This window comes from Falco punctatus, assembly GCF_963210335.1.
Source record: "Falco punctatus genome assembly, chromosome: 4".
NCBI lineage: Eukaryota > Metazoa > Chordata > Aves > Falconiformes > Falconidae > Falco > Falco punctatus.
Window position 1 is genome coordinate 35162149 of NC_137583.1, and position 26322 is coordinate 35188470.

A 26322-nucleotide genomic window follows, 5' to 3' on the forward strand; every position below is an offset into this window, starting at 1 on the left:
CCAAGAGGCAGAACAGAGAATCACCTGTGCACCATGGCGGAGTAGGGGGTAAACACCACGTGAACAGTAACATAAAAGGCAGAGTGAGACTGGAACAGCAGCAGAGCACGGAGGAGGATCCTGGACAGCCTCACAGGCACTACTCTAAGCAGATGTGGCTGTCAGGGATGTGGAAGCTTGGGCAGTCAGGGCTGACTCCTAGTAACACCCAGCAGCTGATGGGTCATTAGCAGGAGGGCTGTGCTGGGTTACCATAATGCTGAGTGCTCAGTAATATAAACAATGAGCTAAAACTCCAATTAAATCTGATAAAGGGTCAAAGGCCAAAAGTATAATGTCTCTAGCAGCCATTGCAGGTAGTGGCTGGGGGACTGGCTTTGGGAGTGATTCAGAGCTGAGGACTGTGCTTTAAAGGGGTCTATGACATTTGTGTAGTTACTAGTTAAACAGTGTGATGCTGGAATGTCAGATCTAGGAAGAAACAGTAGTTTGGGAGCAGACATAGCTGTTAGCTAGTGCACAGAGAGGCTCCGACACTACCCACTGCAAAGGCTGGCTTTGCAAATGGATGGGTTAACAGTTACATGCTGAGGCAGGCCACTGCTCAGAGCAACTCCACATGCTGGGTTTCATTGGGTCAGAGTCCTGACCACTCTAAAGGTCCCTGATATTTCCTTAGATGCCTACACTTTACTTGCATTTGGATTCGCAAGTCACCTGGAATTAGTAAATGACCCAGAGGAGGAGTTACACTGAGCTAACCCAAGTGAAGCAAGTCTTTTAATTCATTTTTATAGCAGCTTTTACAGCAAAGTTGAGTGAAAGATGTAAAATGCAAGGCACAGTCTGTTCATATCAGAATTCATCATCATTATCATAAAATAAAGTGCTAAGTTCATGTAAGGCTTTCCCTGGGCAAAGCTAGGCTGTCTTGTTCAACTTCCCTATGAGCTTAAGCCCTCACCAGAACAATGCTACTGGCACCATCCTCCAGCAACACGGACACGGGGTGCACTGTCACCCACTACAGTAGGTTACCACCCTTCACCTCACAGTGATTACTATGGCCAAAACCCACCCACAAATTTTATCCCGGCTTGGGTTTCAGAGATGACTCGTGACAAAGTGCAGCACTGGGAAACCCCTCCAGCTGCAATACCAGTGCTGCTGCCCACGGCAGGGCTGGCAAGGGAGGTGACGCAGCTGCACATGAAGCAGGACACCCCCGGCTCAAGTGACCCCCGATTACTCCTGTCTGAAGCCACACAAGTCTGCTATCGCTCCCAGCTAGAGAGTCTCACCCTCGCAGCCTTCGGCACAGACTCTTATCACTTAGGATGGCTGCTGTCACTCTCACGCAATGACTGAATGGCACCAAAACAAATCAGCTTCATACTCCAGCAGACATTGAGTTCATTCTTGAGGTCACCAGAAAGCACGGGCTGGACTCTGTCACTGAGGTATGGCTGCCTTTGGGGCTCAGAGGCAGACCCCACACCAAGACGGTCAGAGGGTGAGGCACACATCTCACCTGCTGCTTAGATCAGTGCTTTCAGATAAAACCTACTAACCCAACCCAGAAAGGCCTTCTTTCCAATTTATTTAAAATTCACTGCTTGAGAGAATTGCCAAATGTAGCAAACAAGTGAGTAATTCACATCGGCCGAGTTTCAGATTTCAGTAAAGTCTTTTCAGGAAAGAAGTGGACTGACAGGGAACATGTTTCACCTTCCACTTATTTGGAAGGTACAAATAAAAGGTGGCATAGCCATGGCCAACTACTCAAAAGAACAGCTCTGCCACATCCCCCCGCCAACCCGCACCAGCCGGACACAATGCTGCTCTCATACTGGGGTGAGCACTGGGAGAGCCCAGCCATCTGCTACCACACAGCACCCGCACTGCCAGCGACGTCTCTCCTCATGGCTGATACTCCACCCAGGAAAATGATCTCTGAATACTACTGTAATACAAACAGTAACATTATTAATATAATTATTAGTAATATTAACTTGTGCAGTCACTGTCATTAATGATCCCACAGCCTGACGCCGGGTGCTTTGGAAAAGCAGTGTTTCCAGCACGGATCGCAGCGGTACGCCTCTTGCAGCTCACACTGCCGCAGAAAATGAGCTCCACTGCTCAGCAGCTCGCTGCTTAGTTGCTGCTTCTACTTTTTCTTGGCAGCCTGAATTGTGCCAATGATTTCAACTGCCAGATCCAAGCTGGTCTTCCACAAGTTGCATAGCTATAGAACAAATATTTCCAACACGTATCACTTTACTGAACTCCTTGGAATTTCTTGCATTAGAAGTAAATGATCTTTCCTCAACTCCAGGCCCGCTGATAAACTTCCCCCCACTTTGTAAACCTGGGCCCTTACATTCCCTCTCTTCCCCCATGAGAACTATGGGGTTTCTTCATTTGAGGGCAAGTGAAGAGAAAGAAGTGAAATGGGGAAGGGAGAGACTATATTTTTTCCTCTTTACGTAGTATTCTTTTTGCACAAACACAAAGACTTTCCCACAAAATTACTTTGTCGAGAGGAACAAGGCAAAGCAACACAGCCGTCCTCAATTTGACAAGTCCCACCAACCCTGTGCCCTCCTTTGCCTCCTCCTCCTCCTCACATGCCCTGGGATGCACCGGCCCTCCCAGTGACGGGCATTTCACATATAGCTCTTCTGCACTTCAGTGTTCTCCCCCTCTTCAAGTCTGCCTTCCAAAACTGGGTGCTGTGGGGAGGAAGGATGAGTAAGGAGCATAACTTAACCTTCAATTACAAGCCACAGCTATGACACAGCCACGCTACCATTTCTATTATCATCAAATATGTTTTGATTCAACATCGATTCCATTACAAAGGAATAAGCTAACACTGACTCACGGACACCCGCCGCAGTCACTACATTGCTAATGTTTAGTCACCAAACCTTCTCTCAAGAACAACACATCAAAAGCAGATGGGGGAATGTGATCCGAACGGAGAATGCTACGTGCCCAGCCTCCAGAGCTCCGATCTGAACAATGCTGGTAGATACGGAGACTGCTGTGTGGAAGGGCGATGCGATGTTTCCCACAGGTATCCATGAGGACACGTACAGAGTGACCTAAGGGACAGTACTTGCTGTCCTGTGCTTTAGGGAAGGAGCAGGGAGAAGCCTGGGGAATAGGCGTTTTTAAAACCCATCACTGACAATCAGGATTTAAAGCAGTAATTATGTTTTGTAGGGGTCAGCTGAATGGATTCATGAGAGTGACTACGCCTGACAAGTTGATAGAAAGCAATTTGTACATTTTGAAGGCTCCGTAACGAAATAATTATGGAGGGAATTAACATTTAGCACGGGGACAGGGAATGCAGGCTGTCAGTAGAGGCAAAAGTATCTGATAGAGGGTGTAACACGAAACACTGGTAAAGCCAAGATCAGAATCTGTTTAATTTTCTATGCATGATTAAATTATATTAGCAAAACACTAACAGGAAAGCTTTTAAATGCAGAAAGGGGATTTAGCTATGCTTACTTTTCATGGGAGCTAGGAGACAGATTCTCTGTGCCTTTCTCAAGACCTTTATTAACATGAGATACATGAAGTCCAACATACTGAGACACTGAACCAACATGAGCTTTTGCTATTCTACGCTTGGTTCTGTAAGTAATGAGGGCATGATAGAAGATTTACCTGTGAATTATAAATTGGCATTGAGTAACAAGAAGTTGATTGTGTTTAAATTAAATGGAAGGAAACAAACCCAAGCCTATATGGACAATCTTTGGTATATTAAAGAACCTAGAAACCATCTGGACCAAAATGTTCAGGGTCTGTTGGTGTGTGATGGCCTGGAAGTTCTTGAATTCTGGGTGCTGAAATCCCCAAGAGCTTTTGTCACAGGCACGAGAAAAAAACCTAAGGAGTACTCCAAGTCTAGATGAATTATCACTCTGAAAAGCATATCATAAGTAAACAGAGAATGCACAAAGATGGGGAAAAGGTACAATTGGCAAAGAAATCACACTCAGAGGCTAGGAGATGATATAGGAGATAGGGTCATGATTCTCACAAATTAGTCTGAATTACATCTTGAAAGTGACATAAAACCAAATAGCTACAGGCCCTCGAGCAATGTAGTCATATAGTCACAAGACAATAAAGAAGTGGAGCAGCTAAGCAGTGAAGATGAAGTTGAAAAATAGAAAATGTTATAATTACAATTTAAATCTAAACAAATACTTTAGATCAGTTTTCAATTCCTCTCCCTTTCTAGTCCTCCTGTTTCATACACCCTACTCAGCTTTGGCAATCTCAGGTTTATGACCAAGTGATCAATTGATCTAATGATGAAGTGATCCATTACAAGAATAGTATTCATGTCGGGCTCCTTGCTGGCAGCAAGAACTGAAGTGAAACTGGGGTGCCTGGGAGAACTGGTGCCCCTGCTCTGTTGCCTGAAAGCTGGTCAGGGTGTGAGGAGCAGCCAGGCTGAGTGCGGTCAGGGCAGGCTGTCCCCAGGACACAGGCTTCGGAAGTCTTTGTTTCAAACTAAGAATAGGGGAAGGACATGTGCATTTAGACTTTTCCTGAATTATGCACTAAGTACGTTGTTTAACAATGAATGCTTCGGCTTTCAGGACTGCATCTGACTGATCTGGATAAAACTTTTTTTTTTCCAATACATGTTTTAGCTACAGCAAGTCATCATCCTATTGTCTGATGTGTAACTACACTAAATTGTACACATAAGATAGCTACTGGGAAGAGATTTACAATGATCCAGACTTTTTCAGGGCAGCTTGTCTGCCTTATCTCAGGAAAGCTAAATAAACTTGAAGGCAGGCTGTTTTGTACAAAGGAATGCTCCACACCATTAGTTGGTGCAGTTACAACCAGAAATGGGGCAGTGGTGGAAAGGAAGAGCAGACAGACTCACTCGGGGCTTTTTTTTCTCTCAGACAGACTTCTCTAGCACAGCAGCATGGAACTGGCTCTGCAAAGTCCCAGTCACTACCTTTACCTAAGCTCATAGGATTTATCTAACCAGCCAAAGACAGATTTTCACAGGGCTTGCTCATCTCCAGTACACACATTTCCCACTAATAACCTTACCAGACTTCATTTACCATTAGAGCCAGAGCTCCTGCTCTAGCTCACCAAACCTGGAACCTCTCCTGCCTTCACTGCACTTCTTCCCATGACCAGGAACAAAAGAAGGACAAATATTTTGCAGAGTACTTCATTTAGTGTCACTGGGGGTTGACAGCAGCCTCCTTCAGCATCAAAACACTTTACAAAAGAGCTTGGCCAGGCTGTGAACTGGAGCATCACTCCAGCCACCCCTTCTAGACAGTTTGCCCTGGTCTGCCTTCCATGTTCACAGAATCCCCTTCTCCCAGGTCTGCTTCCAGACCAGTCTGTCAGCCTGCAAAGGCCATATGTAATTTAGGTGCCTACACATGCAATTAATTAACAAGCATCTCCAAGGATTTTCCTAAGTTCTTAGGCTGAGTGTGTAATTCCCATGGGAGCTGTGTGCTGACTTTTCATGTGTGCCTTTGGGAAGCTATCAGAAAGTTCTCTATATCTTTATAGGCTTCAATTCCTTTTTGAACCCAGATCTTTATCTTCTCCCAGTCTGGAAAAATTCTCCCTTTTCTTACTCAATTGAGCACCTTTTGCAGGTTCTCAGTTTTAGGACAATAAGGGAAGAAGGATTTCGAGACTATGGTTTCCTCCACTCCTGCATTACAAAACCCACAGTCCCTTCATGTTTGCCTGCAGAAGTACAAAGATGTTGGCAGCTGCACCTGGAACCGAGAGGCAGAAGAGCCAGTTATCTGTGATAAACTGCTGCAAAAGGCATGGCAGAGTTCAAGCAGTTAGTTGTTCTGATGTCTCATAAAGCCATCAGATGGGCTAGGTACCAACTGCAAGATCTGGATATTGCAGGCTGATTTAAGGGAGTGAAACCAGACAAAACAGAAGAAAAAAAAAATCACATTCTGGCTACCTAATGCTGGAATGTAGCAGCCTAGAAAGGATAAATTCTGAAGTGTGCCAATCCCTTTGTACATGCCAGTAACAGCTTTGTTAACATCTGTAATAAAATACCCATTTGTCTATGGCTGCAGGACATGGTGCTTCTGCAGATCTTGCTATTGCCCTCAGCCCTGCAATACCACAACAGATTGTGCAAGTGCTCCCAGCCCTTTCCAGCACAACCAGCTGCAGGTTTTTTGCTTCCACAGACTGATTCAGCCAAAACATCCCTGCTGATGCTCATAAGGTAGGCGGTATCACAATATGTAGAGAGATTGAGCTGTATAAGAATCTTGCTTAGTCACCTATAAATCAGTTTAGCATAACCACCTGCCTCTCTTGCACTCAATGTCTTAAAGGATTTCCCTGACCTCCAGTCTCACAGTAAGCTCCCTGGACTTCAGATGGGAAGGGAAAGACTGCATCCTGCTTGGCTTCCCTCTGCTCTCCCTTTCACTTTGCTTTTCAAGAAGAAAAATAGCAAAAAAACCCTGCTGATTCAGGATTCAGCTTATGTTGCCTTTCTCAAAGACGTCAATAAATCAGAAAAGAGCATAGAAAGGATCTGGGACACAATTTCTCTTTCTTATCACCCAGAGTTTTCAACTATCAAGGTCTCTTTTACTACACAATTCTGAGTAAGTGCTGAAGTAGTGACCTGACTGAGAAGTCCTTAGTGGTTCCCGTGGCTCCCTTGGCTCTTCTTCCTTTGATTCATTTTAATGAACTATAGAGTCTGAAACCTAAATTGCAACCCTAATTTTTTGGCTAATCCCATATTCAGATTAAGATCTTGGCTTCAAATACACTCAGTCTTTTTGGAATATGGCATTTATGTCCAGATCAGTCTCAAATTATGAAAAACTCCCTAAAGCTTTATGCATGTGGGATTTTTTCCTCCTTTCCTTAAATAATGACCTACAACAATCAGAAGGCTAAATGAGCTAAGGTGACATCCTTTTAGAGTAAAAAAACATTTGTCACACACTCAGCCCTCTCCCTCTTAGAACCTCCCATCATTTTTCACTATCTGCCAGTCTTTCACGACTTTATCAAGTGATTTATATAATTTTTTCCTTTATGCACTGAAGGTCTGCAGGAATTACATTAAATGCGTTAGATATGAAAGGTTATATTTACCCATGTGACACACAAGGCCAAAAAAATATGTTGTAAGATCTCTGAATTGTTTACATGGCACAGCATGTATCTGAACTAGTCCTAAAAGACACAGAAATATGCAGGTTTTAAACCTCAGATTGTTTTTCTGAAGCTTTTGCTTTTCTCTTAGTACTCTGACTGGTCCATTGAATGTTTAGAGATCTATGTGAAATGAGGTGTGAAGAAAAATATCCTGAAAAAACTCATCATAATCTGTGCGCTGTTACTAGCCCCTTGTGCACTGGGCCCACTGTTACCTTTTCTTCCTACTTGATCACCAAAGTTCTCAGTTAAGAATAAAACAACTCCCCATCTGTCCCAGAAAGTCCTTGTGCAGGAGCCTCCCTATGCTGGTTTTCAAGCTAAGAACATCTACTTGCTTATTAACTTTGGCTAACAAGTTTATTCTCCAGATCTGTTTTTTTGTAGGAAATAAACTCTTTAATTATTTCTTAGTATACAAGATAACTTTTAAAAACAGTGTCCTGCCCTTTTGAAGGAGTGACATTCCTTTAAGAATAAATTCATCAACTCAGCAGAGAGCAAATCTGATTTCTGTCTAGGATATCTATATTAGCTTGTGATATAATCAAGATTTAAACAGATGTCTCAAGGCTTTTGATTTGCAAAGCTGTATTTTGAGATCAGTTCTCTTTCTATACCTGACTGTTCTCCCACATGAAGAGTATCAACCACAGCAACATGCAGTGTTACAGGGACATCTTGCATCCCCTGGTCCCACCACCTGGACCCAGTTCCATCTGGATCAAATGCAGATGTTTCCCAAACAGGAAGACAGCAAGATCTGGGTCCATCAGGCCAAGCACAGTTCTCAGTTCATCAGACAGGGTGCTCAGATACAGCTACAAAGTGAGTTAAACTTTGGGGACAGAGGTCTTCAGGTTCATAAATGCTCTTCTCCGTGGCTTTAGGACTAAAAAGTTGGAAGCTGAGAGTCAGACAACAATTTCAGTTCAAAATAGGTTGATGTGTCTGTTTTGTTTCCTTCTCGAAATTTCAGTGCAAAACCAGAACAGATGAGTGTCCCAGAAGAACCTTCACAAGCAAAGTGCTCTGGTCACTGGTTTTGTTTTGTTCTCTGAAAAGAATCAGGCCTTCAGGGGGAGATCTTTAGAATTTGACTGCACCTCTACAGGGATCTGAGACCTCAGTTGCCCTTGCAGAGTCCTGCGTGGCGAACATGCAGAATCTTCAGCTTCCACAACCATTTCCTTCTCTGTCCTGACAGTTAAATACCCCTTCTCCTGAGAAAATTTATTAATGAAAGATGAGGGACTACATTTCAACTTGAAAAATTAATGCTCCAGTAGTGACATCTGGGAGCTAAAAGCACGGAAAGGTGAAGCAGCAAACCAGCTTGCATCCAAAGGAACAATCTTTTTGAATATTGCTGTCTTGGAACCATTCATATCTTCCTGAAACTTCAAATTACACTAAGATCCCAAGTCCCCTGTGTTCATAATCATTAAAAATGAGACATATTTGGAGAATAAGCCTCTGTACTGAGCTCCTAGAGTATCTGACATGTCAGGCTATGTAGTCCCCTTAAACCTGAATGAATGACATTACTGAGACCTCTTCTTGCTAGGAATGCCTGCTGGGAACCCATGCCCACACTGCACAAGAGTTTAGGGAGGATTTAGGAATTACGGAGACAAAAACGTAAAAAAAGTTGCACAGGATAATTCAAAGATCATTCAAAGATCTGGGATCCTGTGTCTATATACCAAAGGCAAAGTGCAAGTGTAAGACAGCCATACAGTCAGATACTTCCCTGCTACATCTCCTGATTCACCTGCAGTGTAGTCTTCCAGAGCCAGAGGTGATACACACATGCTCAGTGGCCTTTGCCAGACCAGTCTTGCGTTAACGTACCTAATTACTCTGTGAATGTACCCACCTGCTCTGACCCAGTATTAACTTTCAATATCCACACCAATAAATGACAGGGTTTCACAGGTCAGCTGAACTGCTGTGTAAAAAAAAACCAGCTCCGTTTAGTTGTCCTAAATCTTCTATGTGACCATCTTACCTGAAGATGGCTCGTTCTCACACTAAGTTCCCACGCCTTTTTTCCAAGCCACTCATCTTGAAATACATCTCAATCATACCCCACCTCAGCTCTCTCTTTGTTGTTATAAAAAGTATGAGTCCATTTATCCCTTCTTACACACCCTCTTTTTCAGCACTGAAAGCTTGTGCTTTACCCAGTAGTACCATCTCTTTTTGAAGGGGGGTGGGGGTGGGGGGACGGATCAAAACTGGATAAAGTGCTTAAAATGTGGGTGCAGAACAGATTTATACAGCTGCACAGCAGTGTTTTCTGCTTTATTCTCCGGTCCTTCCCTAGTAATTCCTCCCATTCCAGCTGGGGTTTTGGTTTGTTTTGCTTTGCTGCTGAATTGACAATATAATGGATAGTTCTATAAAACCACCCAGGAAAGAGATCTTGGAGTTAATAGCTAGTTCAGAGACCATCACCGAGTGTGTTTTTCCTCCCATGTGCATCACTGAGCATTTATGAACAATGAATTTCATCTGCCATTTTGTCAAAGTGTTTGACAATACGAGCACGGGGATCCATTCCTGAAAACTTGCCTTGCCCTGCATGGTTTTCTCTGCTGAATTCACTGGCAGGCTGCTTGGGGCTCTCACATCAGCACGGGGGAACAAATCTGCTTGCAAACTGCACCAACACTGAGTAACTAATTCTAGTTAAAGAAAAGTGTCACCCAGAAGCAGAGGTACAGTGGAACTGCCCTTCAAAGTCATGGGAAGAGGGAAGGAACTGGTTGGTTCGTACTTTCAGTATGGCAGCATTAAGACTTGGAAAGCACATAGCCCCAAATCAACACTACTACGTCCTAAACATGGTGCAAATACACATTAAGAAAGAATGCAAATGGACAAGCCCCCACAGACGCAATGTATCATATTATTATGTTAGCCCTACAACCCCCTCTGACATGATTCGATGTACAGAGCAGGCTGCTTTTCTTATCCAGTGCCTTTCCTCTGTGACAGCTAATACCACCTCCCCCGCTCCAGTTTATGAAATCGAAAATTATTCTTACGGTTAATCTGTTTCTCAGAAAGATAGTTGCTTTCTCCTTTTGAAAAGGAGAATGCCCTGTGTGTCTGCTGAAGGCAACTACAACTTATGTGAGAGACAGTTACTTTTGGAGTGTTGGTTCAGACAAAGAACCTCAGAGAGAGGAGTTATCTCAAGGCAGTGAATAACACCACAGTTATGAGCCTCTATAAAATATAAAAAAAAGTCTGTGGTCTGGGAAAGGGGCGTTTAGTCATGTCACAGCTCCATGGTCTCCAACGTGACGGAGTTGTTAGTCATGAAAGATAATGTTTTCAAACACAAGTGCTCTAAATTCAGGAATTAAGCTTTGCTCCAAAATCTAGCAATGTGAACAGAAGAACTGAGGTTGACTTTGGCAGCTCTTGGGTGGTGCAAGCTCTTAAATTCATATTTGTGGCAGTTATAGAAAGAGGCCTTATTTAGACATATCAGATATCTACTCTGTCAGGTAGATTGTGGCAAACTTGTCTGTTTAATGATTGAGAGTGAGTAAGAAACCTCAACATTTAGCCCACAGACAATCTGGGTCATCCTTCCTGCAGGAAAAGACACAGCAGCAGATAGATGAGAAGCCTATGACCTTATCAGGGGCTGAATCACCATGGAGGCATACAAGCCTTAACTGTGGAGTACTAATAATCCAGGTGAAAATCCTAGGGCTTCCTTTGAGAGAAGGGGATGGCATTAGCATTCCCTAATTGCAATCACTCACCTGACTGCAGAGGTGCTTGCTGTAATATCTACGCTGAGAAACATCTGTCTATACACCGGTATGCACACCTACAAGTACAAAAGCAGGGCTTGATTTCTGGAAATACAGATCTTCCCAGAATCTAATGAGCTGAAGGCTTCACAGACACTGACCAGTATCTAACAATTTTTATTTTTTTTTTTACTGTGAGCATCTGTAGTCAGCAATATACAGGATAATAAAATGCAGCTAGAGTATGACTTTCAAGAAAGGAGAATGGTACAGCTCCCTCATATGGCATGATTCATATCCTTTTTCACTATCATTTTTAACAGTAACTATGCTACTCTAATGTTTCATTAACTTTCTTCATTTAGTCAATTAGTTAATCTGCAGTGATGACCTAAGGGAAGCTGTACTCTTTTTGTGCCATGCCATTCTGTTATCCCTTAAATGAGAGATGTCTTACCACATGAATGCTGGCAATGATATATATTACGTTACGAAAAAAAGGGATACAACTTGTAAATTGGGCAAAAAAAAATCATGATCTTTCCAAACACGATAATCTACCTTGTAATAATTGTCTTCATGAAATGTCATCTGAGGGTTAGATGGCCCAGTTCAGGACCACTTTGGGAAGAGACCAAATGCAAGGAGACTGGAACTTCTGCCTCGTAAGCTTTGTCAATACAGAGGGTATTGAGTTTCATGGGGTCTCTCTGACACTTGTTGCCTTCAGAGCCACCTTCACATACCACCGCTATTCTCCTTAATCCCTTCAATCCCAACAGTTGGTATGCTGTCCTTCAAAGCACCTGCTTGAATGTCAGTCTGCAAAACATCACTACAGGCAATGAAGCTGATAGCGTTATGTGAAAATGGCCATTAAATCACCATTTAAAAAATAATTTTTAACCTACACTATTGAGGTCACTAATTAAAAATCAATTCCTTTCTGTGTTGAAAATCTGACAGTAATTCTGCCTCCAGTGGGTACAGCAAGATTAACAGCATGTCAGGTAAATGCAGCTGGGAAATGACATTTTCATTAGTGATTTACTGGGTGTGAAATTTCCACCATGGTGAAATATTCATGAACAATGCAGGTTAGAATGTCTCCATAAATATCCACATTACTAATTACTGCTAAAACCCACACTGGATTAAATGTTCACAAAGCAAAGCATTCACAAGCCACAGGAGAATGATCTAGGACAAGACTTAGAGGGAGAAACCAAAAATATACAAGAGCCACTAAGCAGAAAAGAGGTTTTCTGCTAATCACAGCATATCACCTTTCCCATCCCCAGAAAAAAACAAAACAAAACAAAAAAAAAAAAAAAAAAAAAAAAACCAACAGAAAGCAAAGCAAAGCAATACGGTCTCTTGTTAGCTGTTTGTCTTGCTAATGAAGAGTGCCAGGGACTGAGCCTGGGCCTGAAGACCAAGTGGCAGAAAAGGTACCAGCTCTTTTGTCTCCACATCCCTTCAGGCTGGAGCAAAACGTGCCCGTGTGAGCCAGTCAGAGCTGTGTGATAACCAGGGCCCGGTACTCGAGCACAGTCACTTGCTGTCTCTTCATTAGCAGCATGGATTTAACAGCGATGCCAGGGCTGGGCAGCCTCAGCCCTGGCCCCTGTCACACTGCTCCTGCTCCATCCAACGACACCTGCCCCAGCCACTGCCCCGACTGCAGAGCAGAGCCTGCTGCCTTTTAGCATATGGCATCACTTCGTTATTGCTGTTACACTGAATCACAAGAAAGTTGAATTGTCATGACATCCAGAAAGGTTCAGATTGGCAATACAAACCCAGCAAACAGAGACCCCCAGCTTTTTCAGGGAAGGTCTCCATAAATGGTAAAGTCAGCAGAGCAAGAGGTAGTAATTGGAACAGACCGTCTATCTGCTACCTGCTGACTGCAGGCAGAATAGGCAGCTGCTCTTGGGGTCATCAGCAACTGGTATATGGGCTTGTGCTGGCTTTTATGGGGAGCCAGATCAGGGCCTGTGTGCTTCCAGAATCTGCAAAGGTGAATTTAAGCCACATTGGCTTCTAGTCACTGGAACTTTGATGGGGTTTTTTGGCTTTTAATTAGATCACATCATAGATCTGCATTAAAGCACAGTCCCTCAAACACAGAGAACAGGCACTGTCTCTGGTGGGAGAGACTGGAGAGGAGGCCACCAAGGAGCCCCTGGGTTGGGGTGGAGACCTCATAAACTACTTCGGCTGCTGACAGAACATGGTGCCCCAGACAAAAACACATTTTGCCTTAACAAGGACATTTGTGGGCACAAAGATAAATCTGCATTGTTGATTAAACTGGATTTCCTTTTTTCTTCCCTTTTGCAGAAATCTTCCACACGATAAAGTGCTAAAGCCAATGTAACTTCTGTGTCAAATCTGGTACTTGGACACACCACTTTTTCTCTCATGCTCAATACTTTCAAACTGGTACAGCTTTAATAGTCTGTGTTTTCAGTGGAATGAGCTCCACTGGGCAACAAGGCCCAGAATTTGAGAATAAACAGACGGCTATGGTTAATAATCTGTTAGGTCTTCTCTGGCATTTGATACCGCCTGAATAAAAACATGCAATATAAAGACATTTAGAAAGAAGCACAGTCCTCAGAGTACCTCCTGGTTTGTAGATTGGAAGCTCCAAACTCTTTAAAAATAGATGTTTAAAAAAATCCAATTTTGCACAGATTGGACTGAACAGAAAAAACTAAAGCAGTCAGTGAAAATGCAAAAGCAGCAAGTTCAACTGAACTGACCCTCAGAAGCTGCTGGAAGATAACGGCTTTGGGAGCAGTTTGTTCTGGTCATGGCCAGTCTCACACTGGTGTTTCCACATCTCCTCTTGAGCTCATTGTTAAAAGCCTCACTACATATTACTAACATTGTTGTTGCTGACTAAAATGCTTAGTAATGACACAAACATCACTCAAAATCAAATTATCAGATGTACAGAAAACATACTCTAGAATTTAATAGTGTGTTAAATGATTGCAGGGAAATGTTCTGTGAAGTCAGTGAAGCAGCAGCAAAACCTAATTCAATTCTCAAATGAGTAAAAGTGAGAAACTGTTCTTATAAAACCAATATTGTAAAAATACATGCTAGCATACATTGCTGACTTCTAGGGGAGGGAGAAGGAATTTCTTCCCCTAGCAATAAATACCTAATTTTGGTGACTGATGTAGTTCACCTTGAATCAAAACTGCTCTGAGTGCCTGGAATAACAGTGTCCAAAATAATTTTATGACGAATGTCATATGTTCAAAATACCAGTCACGATTCAAAACTATTTAATCATTGATCATGATCTGATGAACATATGGATCTCAAGTTAAATGAAAGTCATCTTAAATTTCTGGAAACTGCTAAAGAGCACGAGCAGAGTTTTTCTCTTATCTTCTGGAACAAACAGCACCCTAGCATAAAACTTGCCTGGAACGTGAAGGGTTTCACATCGCCCTAAATTAGTTAAATGTGTACTGATCGTCACTTAGCTTTATCAGCCTAGTTGTGGCAGTATGTCCCAGATGAGTTGCCAGGTAGGAGAGAAACCCACAGCCATTATCTGCTTCCAAAAGCCTCACATCAACAAGAAGGAGTTCTCATAATACTTCATGGGAAAGTAAAAATCAGCCACAAATATATTGACATGACAACTCCAAACTTCTTCAGCTATAACCACCACGTTTCCAGTTTCCTTCCATTGCCTGGAGGTCAAAAACTTGTTTATGCTCAGTAGGAATGTCCTTTGAATAATGGCTATTACCTGTCCTTTCACGTTACCATCTCATAGGATCAATAGCAGGGCTGTTTACAGAAAAGTCAGGGTGCATGTGGGTAGTTCAGTCTTTGCAAAGTAGATCTAATTTTCTCTTGACCATTTAATATTATTGAGGATTGCCTCAGGTTGAATGCCAGTGCCCAAGACTGTACATCAAGAGGATTTCTTCCCTCCATTCCTATTGGTGCTCATATTTTATACCACTGCCTTAATGTTTTTTTTTTTTCCTTTCTTACTCATTATTTGAAACATTTGTAGTATATAATGCTACTTCATTTGAAAAACTTGAATCTAATATTCAGATTTTACAGTGAAGTCACATCATGAGAAATCTTCTGGCTTTTATGGCATTGCTCCAAATCTACAGCAGCCTTAATCAAATCAGACTGAGGCTTCCTTTAACTCCTTGTTTTGAATTCCAAGGGCTGAACTGTTTAAACAGTCAAAGGCCCATCAGGAAGCTTGTGGTATTCACTTTACCTTTAATATTGTGTTTCTGGAACCACTGAACTCCCCAACCCATAACAACTGTCAGCAGTATGAGGTTTTGAAAATATTTTCTTTACCTCAGAAATTCTTACCTGTACTTCCAAATAAGACATACACACACACACACAGAGTATCTTAATTTCATCTAAATTTACCATTCATCTCACGGTTTAAATAAAATGTAAGGAGCTGACTAAGGAATGGCTGCCCTGCACCCCAGATGCCCATGCTGAGCTGTGCTGCCCGTGCGATAAAGGAACAACTCTCACAACTGTCGCTGGTTTGAGGTAAGGTGGAAGTGCGACCCACGGCGAGATGGCGGTATGCTACTAAGGTAGGTGTGGAGAACCAAAAAGAAATGGTTGTTTCTAGATTCTTCACAGAAGAAACTACTCATATTAGAAAAATCAGTGAAGAGCAGATGCTAATCACCATGAGGTTTCACCATCCAATCGTGCGATTAGCAGTTGTAAAGAAGGGCAGGTGGAAGTGATAAAGAAATAACTGGGCAGCCAGGTGCGAAGTGCCAGGGCTGCTTCTGCCCGCTTCCTGCTCCTGAGTTACAGCTATTTCTGCTTGTGTACCCTATACATAAAGGCACTCCGACACCATACCTACCATTTATATCTGACCCCATTGCCAGCATTTGTGTCTTTTCATGAGAATATTGTTACAAATGAACAACTGTTCAGAAGATGAGGACCTGTGTCCAGAAAGAACTTTTATTATATTATTCACGTTTAAAATTAAACTGCTCCTGGACTTCAATACGTTTGGCATTCTATCAACTTCAAAAACTACAGAACTTTTAACTGTCTCAGAAACATATCGCTGAATCAATGAACCTTTCTCTATATTACAGGGATATAACGTGTTATTTTGGACCTCATGTTATTTCTCTTGGAGATGGGTTATAATAGTGCATGAGGTTAAGCAGTATGTAATTGAAAAAAACACAGAATAAAATGATGGAAGTTTTAATAAAAGACATGCCAAAAAAAAAAAAAAAAAAGAAAACAAATCTTGTTATAAACAAGAAAGCAGAGTATGGTTGAACTTTATGCCTCTCATATGCTCTTTTTTTTAATTAATGTTGTCTTTACAGTGCATGGCATGTCCTTAAAGGACTGAGCAAGTCACAGCATTCGCAGTGATATATTGGCTAAGAACGGTTGCTGCAGTAATAGGTCCCTGCCTGTAATAGAAATGAAATTTTATAAACAAATGAAAAAGGCAAAAAAGCTGTAAAGTTCCACAAAGTCATGCTCCCTAGTTTATACAGAGTTGGCTTCTGTGAATGGGCACACAACACCAGAAATCTCCCTCCTGCTTATACATTCATCCAAGCCTGCATACCTGATGCTCTGTGCTGAATATTTCACCAACAATTCAACCTCAGGCCCCTGCACTGAATAATGGAAGGCAGCACGCAGGAGAAGGATTGCCTTCCCCCAGGCCTGATGGGCTACTGTGGATTTGTAGCCCTACTTATCCTCTCTCTTCTCCCCAGTGCTAGGGGCAGATTTCAAGCTCTGACTGCAGAAGCAGTCCTCACGTTCACCTGGATGCAAGCACCACCATTTCAGCTGTGCAACATCAAAAATCCCCCCGGATTTCTGCGCTCCACAAAAGTGACTATTGCAGAGCACCTAGTCCAAGTCTCAAACTGAAAAAAACCTCTAGTACCTTGAGAAAAAGACTACAGTCCTACATCTGTGGCTTTGGTGAGCAAAATGCCAACACCAACAGAAAGACTTTTATCACTGTGTTACATAATGGGAGCATCTCATAAGCATTAATGATATTCCAACACTGTTGAAAGCATGGAGTTGTCACACGCAGCCCTCGCCTCCGCAGCAAACAGTAACAGGTGCAGATACAGCCAGGATCTGAACCGAACCCACCCAGAGCTGAAGAGTCCCAATCCATATTTCTTACTGCATGTTGTATTTTACATTTAGTCTTTCTTGCTTCCAGCTCTTACTAAACCATTATTTAACTTCACTGGCCTACTAACAGCCAAACTCTGAACCTTACTATTTTTGCTGAACTGTCCAGCTTCAAAGATTATCCCTAATTAAAATGGAAAATCCCCGCCTCTAGCTACTTTCTGTACTGGGGGGAAATGGGCAGCACGATTCAACAGATGCCGCACACAATCCTTTTGATTCAGTGCTGTGATCCATCTTCCCAGAAACAGAATTCATCTACGTTATAGCAAGGACATCTTTTATGACATTTATGGACTCAATATATAAGATTTCAGAGAGACCTCATAGATATTAGATATTATTTGGGGGGTTCTTAAAAGGAATATTCAAGAATATTTATTTCTAGTAGTGCAGTTACATTGTATTCCTGAACATCAAAACACATTAAAATGTTCTTAGGTGGATACCTGAAAATAGACATCAAATGCCCATTAGCTACTTTCTTACAGAGACTTACCTTTCCTAAAAGTGTTCAAGATAGTTAGGGACACAAATCCTAAGGACTTTTAATTACACTTATAATCCTGTCCCTGTCTGGCATGTTTGAAAATAAATAAAGCACAGAAAGATCCAGAACAATTCAGGAAGGTCAGTCCCATGGTCAGTACTCAATGCCTTTGTTCAGGTCCCACCCCTGTCCCCAGCTTTGTTTCTATCCATGGGCTGCTTGCTTGGTCTTTCTTACAGCTGGTGTCATATCCTGGTAAGGGGCAGCGGATCAGGAAACACCTAATACGTACCTCTGGGAAGAGGCACATATGCTGCATACAGTTACTACATACTCTAAAGCGTAAGAAAGACTATGCTGGGAAGCAAATAGTTTATTTAGAAGTCTTGGTATGAAAAAAAAAAAAGACAACTCCAAAAAAGAAGGTAGGGAGAATATGTGGTCCTTCTAATGTTAATGGGAATTTTGCTTTGACTTTACTTCAACTTGGATTTCCCCATTAAACACAAATGGATCCTGCATTCAGTCTCTAAACTACTTCCATCTGACGCAGTATCCCTGTCCTACTTTCTGTACCTTCCTTACCTATTTCACAGCTTGGGATATAAGCAGGATACAAGGGGAATGCTGAAAACCTGCAGTCAGTGTGCTGCAGAAGAGGCCAATTGCTGGCATGTGTGAATCAGGATTGTTTCAGTTTATAAAATAATCTTTTATAAAGACAGGGAGACAACTCCTGTAGCATTCACATTTTCTGGCACAGCCAGAATCCTTCAAAACCTGGTGTGCTCAGAATGTGATCCCAAGTTCTATGTATTACATTGATTTTATAATTGATTATATTCCTGGGGTCAGTATCTGGAAACCTGTAAGACATATTTTTTTCAACTGATTTGTCTCCCCGGACAGCTGCTACTTACAGTCTCTGACTTTTCAATAGATGATGACAGCATGGTGAACGATGGCTCAACTATTGCGATCATTCACTTCCACCCTGTGGGTTGCAATCCAAAACTTTCCTATACTTCATGTTTTCCATACTGTAAATCATTATTGAGAAGAAAGTGTCCAGATTTCCACTACTGTGAGTGCACTCAACTGTTAGCCTTTGGGTGTGAGGGGTGATTCAAACACACCTGGTGTGATGTGCATTCCACTACTGACCATCTTTCCCTCCACTCAGCAGAAGTTCACTTGAAGACACATCTTCCATTCACAGCTCAATACTTCCAACACCTTGGTATTTTAAAACCTGTTTTCTCCAGGCATTTACTGCCTTGTAACTACACAGTTAAGAATCCAAGGTCCACTAAAATCAATGAGAGTCTTCCCACGCACTGTGCAATTTTAGATTTAACCCCAGAAAGATTTGACAAGACCAGGCTTCCACACAGAAGCGTGGTCCTTCTTAAAACCTGATAACCAGTTACTGATTGATAAGGTACATTTAGTAGTCACAGACACCAGGGAAAATGGTGAGGCTGAGGATGTAGCATTGCTGTTGCCCCGCGCAGGATTATGTGTACAGGGTGCAAAATCATACATCAGGAAAAAATGACTAACTGCCTGCAAGTGTGTTACCCACCCCTGCTCATGTCTTTGAGGGAGATCCATATCTCCATACCAGGAGCCACCTTCACACACATGCCCCAGCAAACCATTGCCAGAGCTGCGTGCTGCCCAGCCCTGGAGCAGGCAGGGGCAAACACCACTGCCTAGGCTAGAGGGAAGAATGAAACAGAGAAAAACCACCTGTGAAACGCTGTGGAAAGCTAAAGAAACAAATGGATCCAAAACCAAAAGCCTCTTAGCCATAATGGTCTTCAAAGTCCCTGCAGCTTCAGGACAAGCAGCAGCAGTATGCCCTCTCCCCTCCCAATGCCTGCAGCACGCTGGAAGGAGCTACGATTGCTACCCACTGGTGAGGACCCTCATCAGACGGTCTCATGCAGGGATCTCAGAGGCCTTGTAGCCCATGACCTCACTGGCAGGGCAGGTCCTGCCCTCCAAGCACGCCTCTGTGTGCCAGAAGGCACCGGCTGCTGGTTCCCTTCCAGAGTGCTGGCTCTGCCCCAGGAAGGGCGTTTGTCTCCACGTGCAGAGGGATCACTTTGTCATTTTCAGTAAGCCACGCCACCCTAACTGGCTTTAAATCACGACCTCTTCAGACCTTACCACTTCACCTTAGCTGGTAGTTATTTTGTTGTGATTAATTACTGATTTCAAAACTACCAACTTTGTATTTACTGGGCTTTATGACAAAGAGCTTTTAAACCATAACAAACCTTAGCGTTTTATTCAGAGTAGGACAGAAGTCTAGTAATAGTCCTTTAGTGCAAAACGCATTATACAGACCTACCAGAAACCAATTCCTGCTCCAAGGAGTTTACAATTTAAATCTGTGATTGAACACTTGTTCACATCCTTATCTTGAGGGAGGTAGGTTGTTCCAAAGACTCTAAAGTGATTATTCATCCTATTCATGAATTCAAGAGCATGCATATATATATTTGCACAACTGGAAAAGGCCACAAGAGCTGGAATAACAGCAGGTGGATATAAAGAGAGATAATTGTGACTAATGCAATAAGCAGTGGCTACAGAAGAGTAGCTGCCTAGCTGTTGCTGAATATTTTATTGGCAGCACACTAGGGGCAAAAATCAAGGAAAGATTTTAAAAAGGACAACGTAGTTTTTTGTAGGCTTTTAGGAGAGCTTTTCTTGTGCATTATTACAGGAAAAAGCATGAAAATGTCTGATGGAGATTGGATTAATGGCTTAATTTCTAGGGAGTATTAAATTACCTGGAACGTTGTAGAAACATTTATAATTTATAAGTAAAATGACATTAGCAATTTCCACGAAGCTTAGAGAAAGAGTCTAGACAAGAATTATTATATTGAAATCCAAGGTTCACACTTCAGGACCATGTTTAACACCCACATACTGTAATAGGATCCACCACAAAGAGGAAGACATCAGTTTTCCTACTTTCTCTGACTGCTTTCATGCAGACAGGAGTCAGACTAATTGAGCAGGGGGGCTGGGAAATAACAGCCCAGGGGAGCCAGACTGCTACTGAAGGTGAATGCAATCCCACTCCAACTTCTGGTTGTGGATTATATAGCATCATGAACTGGGCAGGATCTTTTTGCAACATCATCCATCAATAAAATGCATTAGAGAGATGGAAGCTAGAAAACAACATAAAAATCTCTTTCTGCTAAATGATGTTATGGACTGTGGGTTTCCTTCAGATATGTCAGTATTTTACTTTTAGAAGGATGCTTAGCTGTTGTGGCTAAAACAAATGTTGTAAGCAATAAAAGTATTACAAGGCTACAAAGAGCCATTTCTCAGCTTGTAGAGGCCACACAGCTGAGATCTGCAGGCACACGATGGGAGCTATGGTTAGCTCAGAATTACTTCACAATCAGGGAAGGGGGTAGGTTTTGCCATTTCCTTCTCTGCTGTATTGCTTATTGAACATTCCCATTAAAAATTCACTTCTCAGTTATCCTCCTTACTTTTATCTACTATTTGAGGTTCCTTCATTGTTCAGGCCGTCAAGAGGTACAGCCATTATTGCCTGCCCTTTGAGTAGGTGTTCTGGGATTTGTAGCTGTAAATTTTGTACATAGAAAACCACATCAGGGTGATGAGCACCACTGATAAAAGGTGTCTAGCCATCCTACGAAGGTAAGAAGACAAGCTAGTGAGACCATAAGAGTGGCATATAGGCACTATCACATAAAGTGTAGTGCAGCTCTTCCTTCAATGAACTCAAGAAGGTCACAACCTGTCCCAAATGACTCTGTGACACCACGGGGCTGCTTGCAGAGTGTGGCACTACTCAAAGCAAATGTGGGGGACAGAGCCCAGCAGTTAAGTCATGAAAGACTAAGTCCTACCATCTGAATGCAAACTGAATCCTGTACTGGTTTTATGCACAAAAACATTTTTGGCCAGTGTGCTCTGGACAGCTTGTTGAGTTTGTTGGAAGGTGCCCTGTCCTGTGTTTGCAGCGGGATGCAGTACCATGTCAGGCAGCTCTCCATCTCGCTGTGCCACACAGCACAGCCATGCCAGGGAGGTGGGGAGCACAAGAAGATTTCAGACCTGCAGATGCTGTAGCGGGATATACTGCAGCACTGTCATGGAGAGTTGCTGCACGGCAGGGCTGAAAGCTAGAAACAATACAGCAGAAGGAAGGAGGTAATAAATACCCAATGGAGAAAAAATTTCCACCTGTTGGTTAGCTGCTGAAAAAGGCATCAGGACTGTCAGTCTTGAATGTCTTTATAGACAGCTGTGGCTTTGCAGTGCAGTTCAAGAGTTGCTGATACAATTTATTTTAAAATATTCTGAATGTAATGCTAAAAATAATGGAGAACAGAATTACTCACAAGGAGTGCCCTTTCTAATAATCTTTAAATCACATTCACACTTAATGCCACCTTTTTAAACTTCTGCAAAATGCACTCGAGCAACGGATTCTGTGCAGCAGGGAGGTATTAATTTAGCACTTTAGCGTGAGTCTGTTTTTGCTCAGTTAACTTTAGACTATTGCTGTTTTATTGTGTGAATAAATTAGTCAGGTCCTATTTATTACATCTCTTTATTTGGCTTTACATCTTTCTTCTGAGCACTGAGGGTGAACCGAAGCAGCTGAGGCTCAGAGACGTGATGAGCTGTTCAACACATCAAGACATTTGACTCCGTTCTGATCCACTGACCAAAACCACGAACATCACAAGCTGCATTTTATCCTCTAGGAAGTTTGTGATGTGCAGGGGGAGGCCAGCTGCCTGCTCACGAGCTGACTGACCACACAGGAACATGGTCCCATTGAGCAGCAGCTTACTGTAACAGCTCCTACTGGCTTGATAAGGTCTTTCCAGTATGAAGACCAGCTCCATGTCCCAAAGAGAAGAAAGTCTTTGGGAGGTCTACATGAAAGAAATGCAATACATCACTTGGTAGCTTTAAATAAAACACACTTTTAAATGCTGAAGGAGCCACTGACTTTGCTCATTCTTTAAAAAACCTGCCAATTTCGGCAGCGATACTTCTCTTTCCCTTGACCTAGAAGTGATTTCACAGCCCAGCCTGTCTTTGCTCCACATTGGAACATTTTAGAAATGGAAGAAATGTTAAAGTATTTGGGTGCTGTCAGCACATTGGCAGTAATGTGATTCAAGCATCTCCTAGCAACAAGGAGGGGCTGGTTATCCCCAGAACCGCTGCATTAATTTTGACAAGGAGCCACAGTAAAGCTGAGGGTCTGGGTATGCCACAGCCTTAGGGAACAATAACAGCCCTACAGCAATGCTATCTGGTCACCTCCTGGCAACACAACCCTACAGACTTTTTCTTTTTTTTTTCCCTCCCCCTCCCCCCCCCCCCAGGTTTTAGTGTTATCTTGAATTCTAAATGAGCTCATGGCCTGGCACATCCAAGCATGTGAAAGCCCTGGCTATCTGTAAGGACCCTTACTCTGCATTAGAGCACCTGAAAACAGTGGTGCCTTAGTGCCATACCTAGTTCTGGTGCGACTAGGCTCACCTTCAGGCAAGGAGTCCTCCCTCTGCCATCAGCTCTGCAGTGCCTTCCGGGGAAAGCAGCCTGGGCACAGGGACATCACACCTCAGGTCCTACACACCACCCTGGGCAGCTCAGGCTTGGCTGGCGTGGTACTGGGTACCACCACTCCAGCATCTCAGTTCAGCTTTAGATTAGAAATGTGCAGAAAGAGAATACAGTACAACACGGGAATAATGGCGGAATGGTGGGAAATTTAATTACAAGAGGCTCCAAGTCCACAATTCAGCAATGCGAGCTCAGGACCAAAGGTCTGCTCAAGAATTCTGGCTCTCCCATATCCATGTCCAGCACACTCCAGAGGGGAATACCAAAACCTTCTGTGCATCTTTTCATGCAAATTAAAATGGCTTAACATTTTCTGGAGTGGTAACAGCAGGTAATGGCAGATCGGAAGAACACGCAGACAACCACATTGTAACTTCTGTCTAAAAATGCAGAGCCTTCTGCAGTGCCGGAGCCCAAAGCTGAAATCCACAGGATGCTTTCCTTTTGTTTCACTGGACGCTGAATTTTCTACTTTTTACACCTGAAAGCATTTCACTGATCATATTGGCGGCAGGGAGACAGGAAATAAAGGATTAGTAAAAATGTATTTTTAAAAATTACATTCCCTTATAAAGTCACTTAAATATAAGAAAAAAATTCTATCAAATCAAATGAAAAAAAAAATCAATTTGGCAAAACTTTCTAAATTCCTCAGGTTCTGAGCTTTAAATAAAAGCCCTAAGTAAATAATTTTATGTGGTTTATAACCACTACGATGTAAACAAGAAACAAGCCTGCTCTTATACAAGTCCTGGGCTGGTGCAGATACTAAATGCCTCTCCTCTAATGACTTCTGCTGCTGAAGCAAAGTAATTGTTTTTAAATGCTGCTCAATACTTAGCAAAACTAAACTAAAGATTAATGGTTTATAGTTTTCATTTGTATTTCCATTAGAAACAAGAAAAGCAGCCAAGCAAATATCCAATTACCTCTGTGCACAGCTCTCCTCCAGTCTGGTACAGTATGACCAAGCAAGTGTGTTCTGTTTTTCAAAGAAAAGGAAAAAAATCTGTCCTGCAACAAACCTGCCTTTACCCCTTTGAATCTTGGCTGTTGTGAATTTTTAAGCCACCAGTTTCTCTGCTGAGATTATTTCTTCTGTTTGCAGGAAATAAATCAAAAAATAAAGGGATAAGGATATTATACACCCACATCTTTTCCACAGGGTACAGTAACTAACCCAGTGTCTCCTTCTGATGCTTCTTTTAAGTTCTATTAAGTACTAATGAATTTTATATATACATATATATATTAAAATAGTATCAGGTTTTTACATAAAAGAAGTGGAATTCAGTGCTGATCAGATTTGGTCTCCTTGCCTTGCCAGCCAGTTTGGATTGGGACAGGAACACTGTGGCTGGGGTCATTTCAAGGTTTAAAGGAAAAATTCAAGACTCCCAACAAAAAGACTGCTTGAAGCGACTGTTCACGCTTGAGATGTCTTTCTGCTTGCCTGACAGACACTGGGCACAGTGATTTACTTCCACTTGACATTTTGCTATTGTTTTACATAAGACGCCCAAGTTGGGAAAAACACAGTGCACACAGGTGACAGTTCTTGTATTTTGGGAAGATCTGAAAAACCTTTTTCACTTTATACTATTACTCATGAAATTCATAAAGGACTTGGCAAAGAGTGTTTCATTCTTGTTAACACAAGACAGGTAAAGAGATCACTTCATTTCCAATGTGGATGACAGCAGTTACTTAACGGAAAAGGGAAATTTCATACAAACATCGTGGTGAGAATCGAACACAAATACTCCATTCAAATGGAAGTGCTGTTTATATACATGCCCTGCAACAACCTCAAGTGGAATTTGCCAGAACCTGTTATCAGCTAACAACGTGGGACCTTTGATGGCCCACTCCTACGCAGGACCTCATGTCATGCCTCTGAAATGTACCACCACCTAAAGCAAGTCCACACAAGCTTCAAGCTTTGGTTCAGGATGGAGGTAAACCCAACAGGTGCTCCTGGGATGCTGCCAGCACTCCCTGCAAGGTCTCTGGGTTTCTTTAAGAATCCTGTCTCAAAACTGACTTGACTTAAAACCCAGACTTGGAAGACCTGTTCTGGTAAGTTCGAAATGGTGAGGGTACATTTGAACCTGACAAAGGGGAAAACTACATAACTAAACCACAACAAAATACAGACCTCTGCATAAAATTTGCTACCCTGAACCGTAAGTACAGGTCGTAAGGGATGTGAGCCTTGGGTGAAAGCACAGAAGTATTGGTTCTGTCCTATTTCATACCAAAACTACTAAAATAGTTCCAACATAACTTTGGGCATCCTTTTGTGTATTTTTCCTCCCTACTAGTACTGAACTGCCAGGAACACTGAAACATTATAAAACTGATTTATAAAACACCATCACTATGGGCAGCCTACCTGCAGTTACAACACACAGCTGTCTATATCATATCCTTGACTTCACAGATACCCAAATGCCCTTTCCTCCCCCAGCTCAGCTGGCCCACACAGGTGCTTCTAATCAACCAGAAATGCCTTAAAAAATGGTTTTGCAAGTTCATAGATTAAAGAGTACAGTTTTTTAATGTATTTATGCGGTAGATTCTCATATTTTCAGAATTCAAAACAATTTCAAAATCTTATTCCTTGGCATTTATTTTATACTTGAAAACAGACACACTATAAAAATATAATAAAACAGCATTTTTTCAATGAATCCTAAATTATTAAATGCATTGCTTTTAAGGGATATTTTAAACAATAACTAGGAAAATAAATAAAAACCTGCATGAGCCACAGCCCTACACAGCCTCCCCTCAAGGGGCAGCGACGCCCCAGGCTCCGTGCTTCTCTCCAGTTGTTCTTCAGAAGCACAAAAGTACCTTCCTCTAGTCAAAGGGCTCATTTCAAAGCTGTGTCTTAGTCTAGCAGAAGTTTCCAACACCTTACACAGTACT

The 26322-nt window shown here is 42.3% G+C and overlaps 1 long non-coding RNA gene across 1 annotated transcript in view; it reads right to left on the reverse strand.

Annotated features, from left to right (window-relative positions):
* Window positions 1-23139, reverse strand: part of LOC308063580 — a 52800-nt gene extending 29661 nt beyond the window's left edge. Inside the window, exon 1 of the long non-coding RNA XR_013927993.1 lies at window positions 1-23139. This is a non-coding gene — a long non-coding RNA (uncharacterized lncRNA).
* Window positions 23140-26322: the final 3183 nt, after the last annotated feature.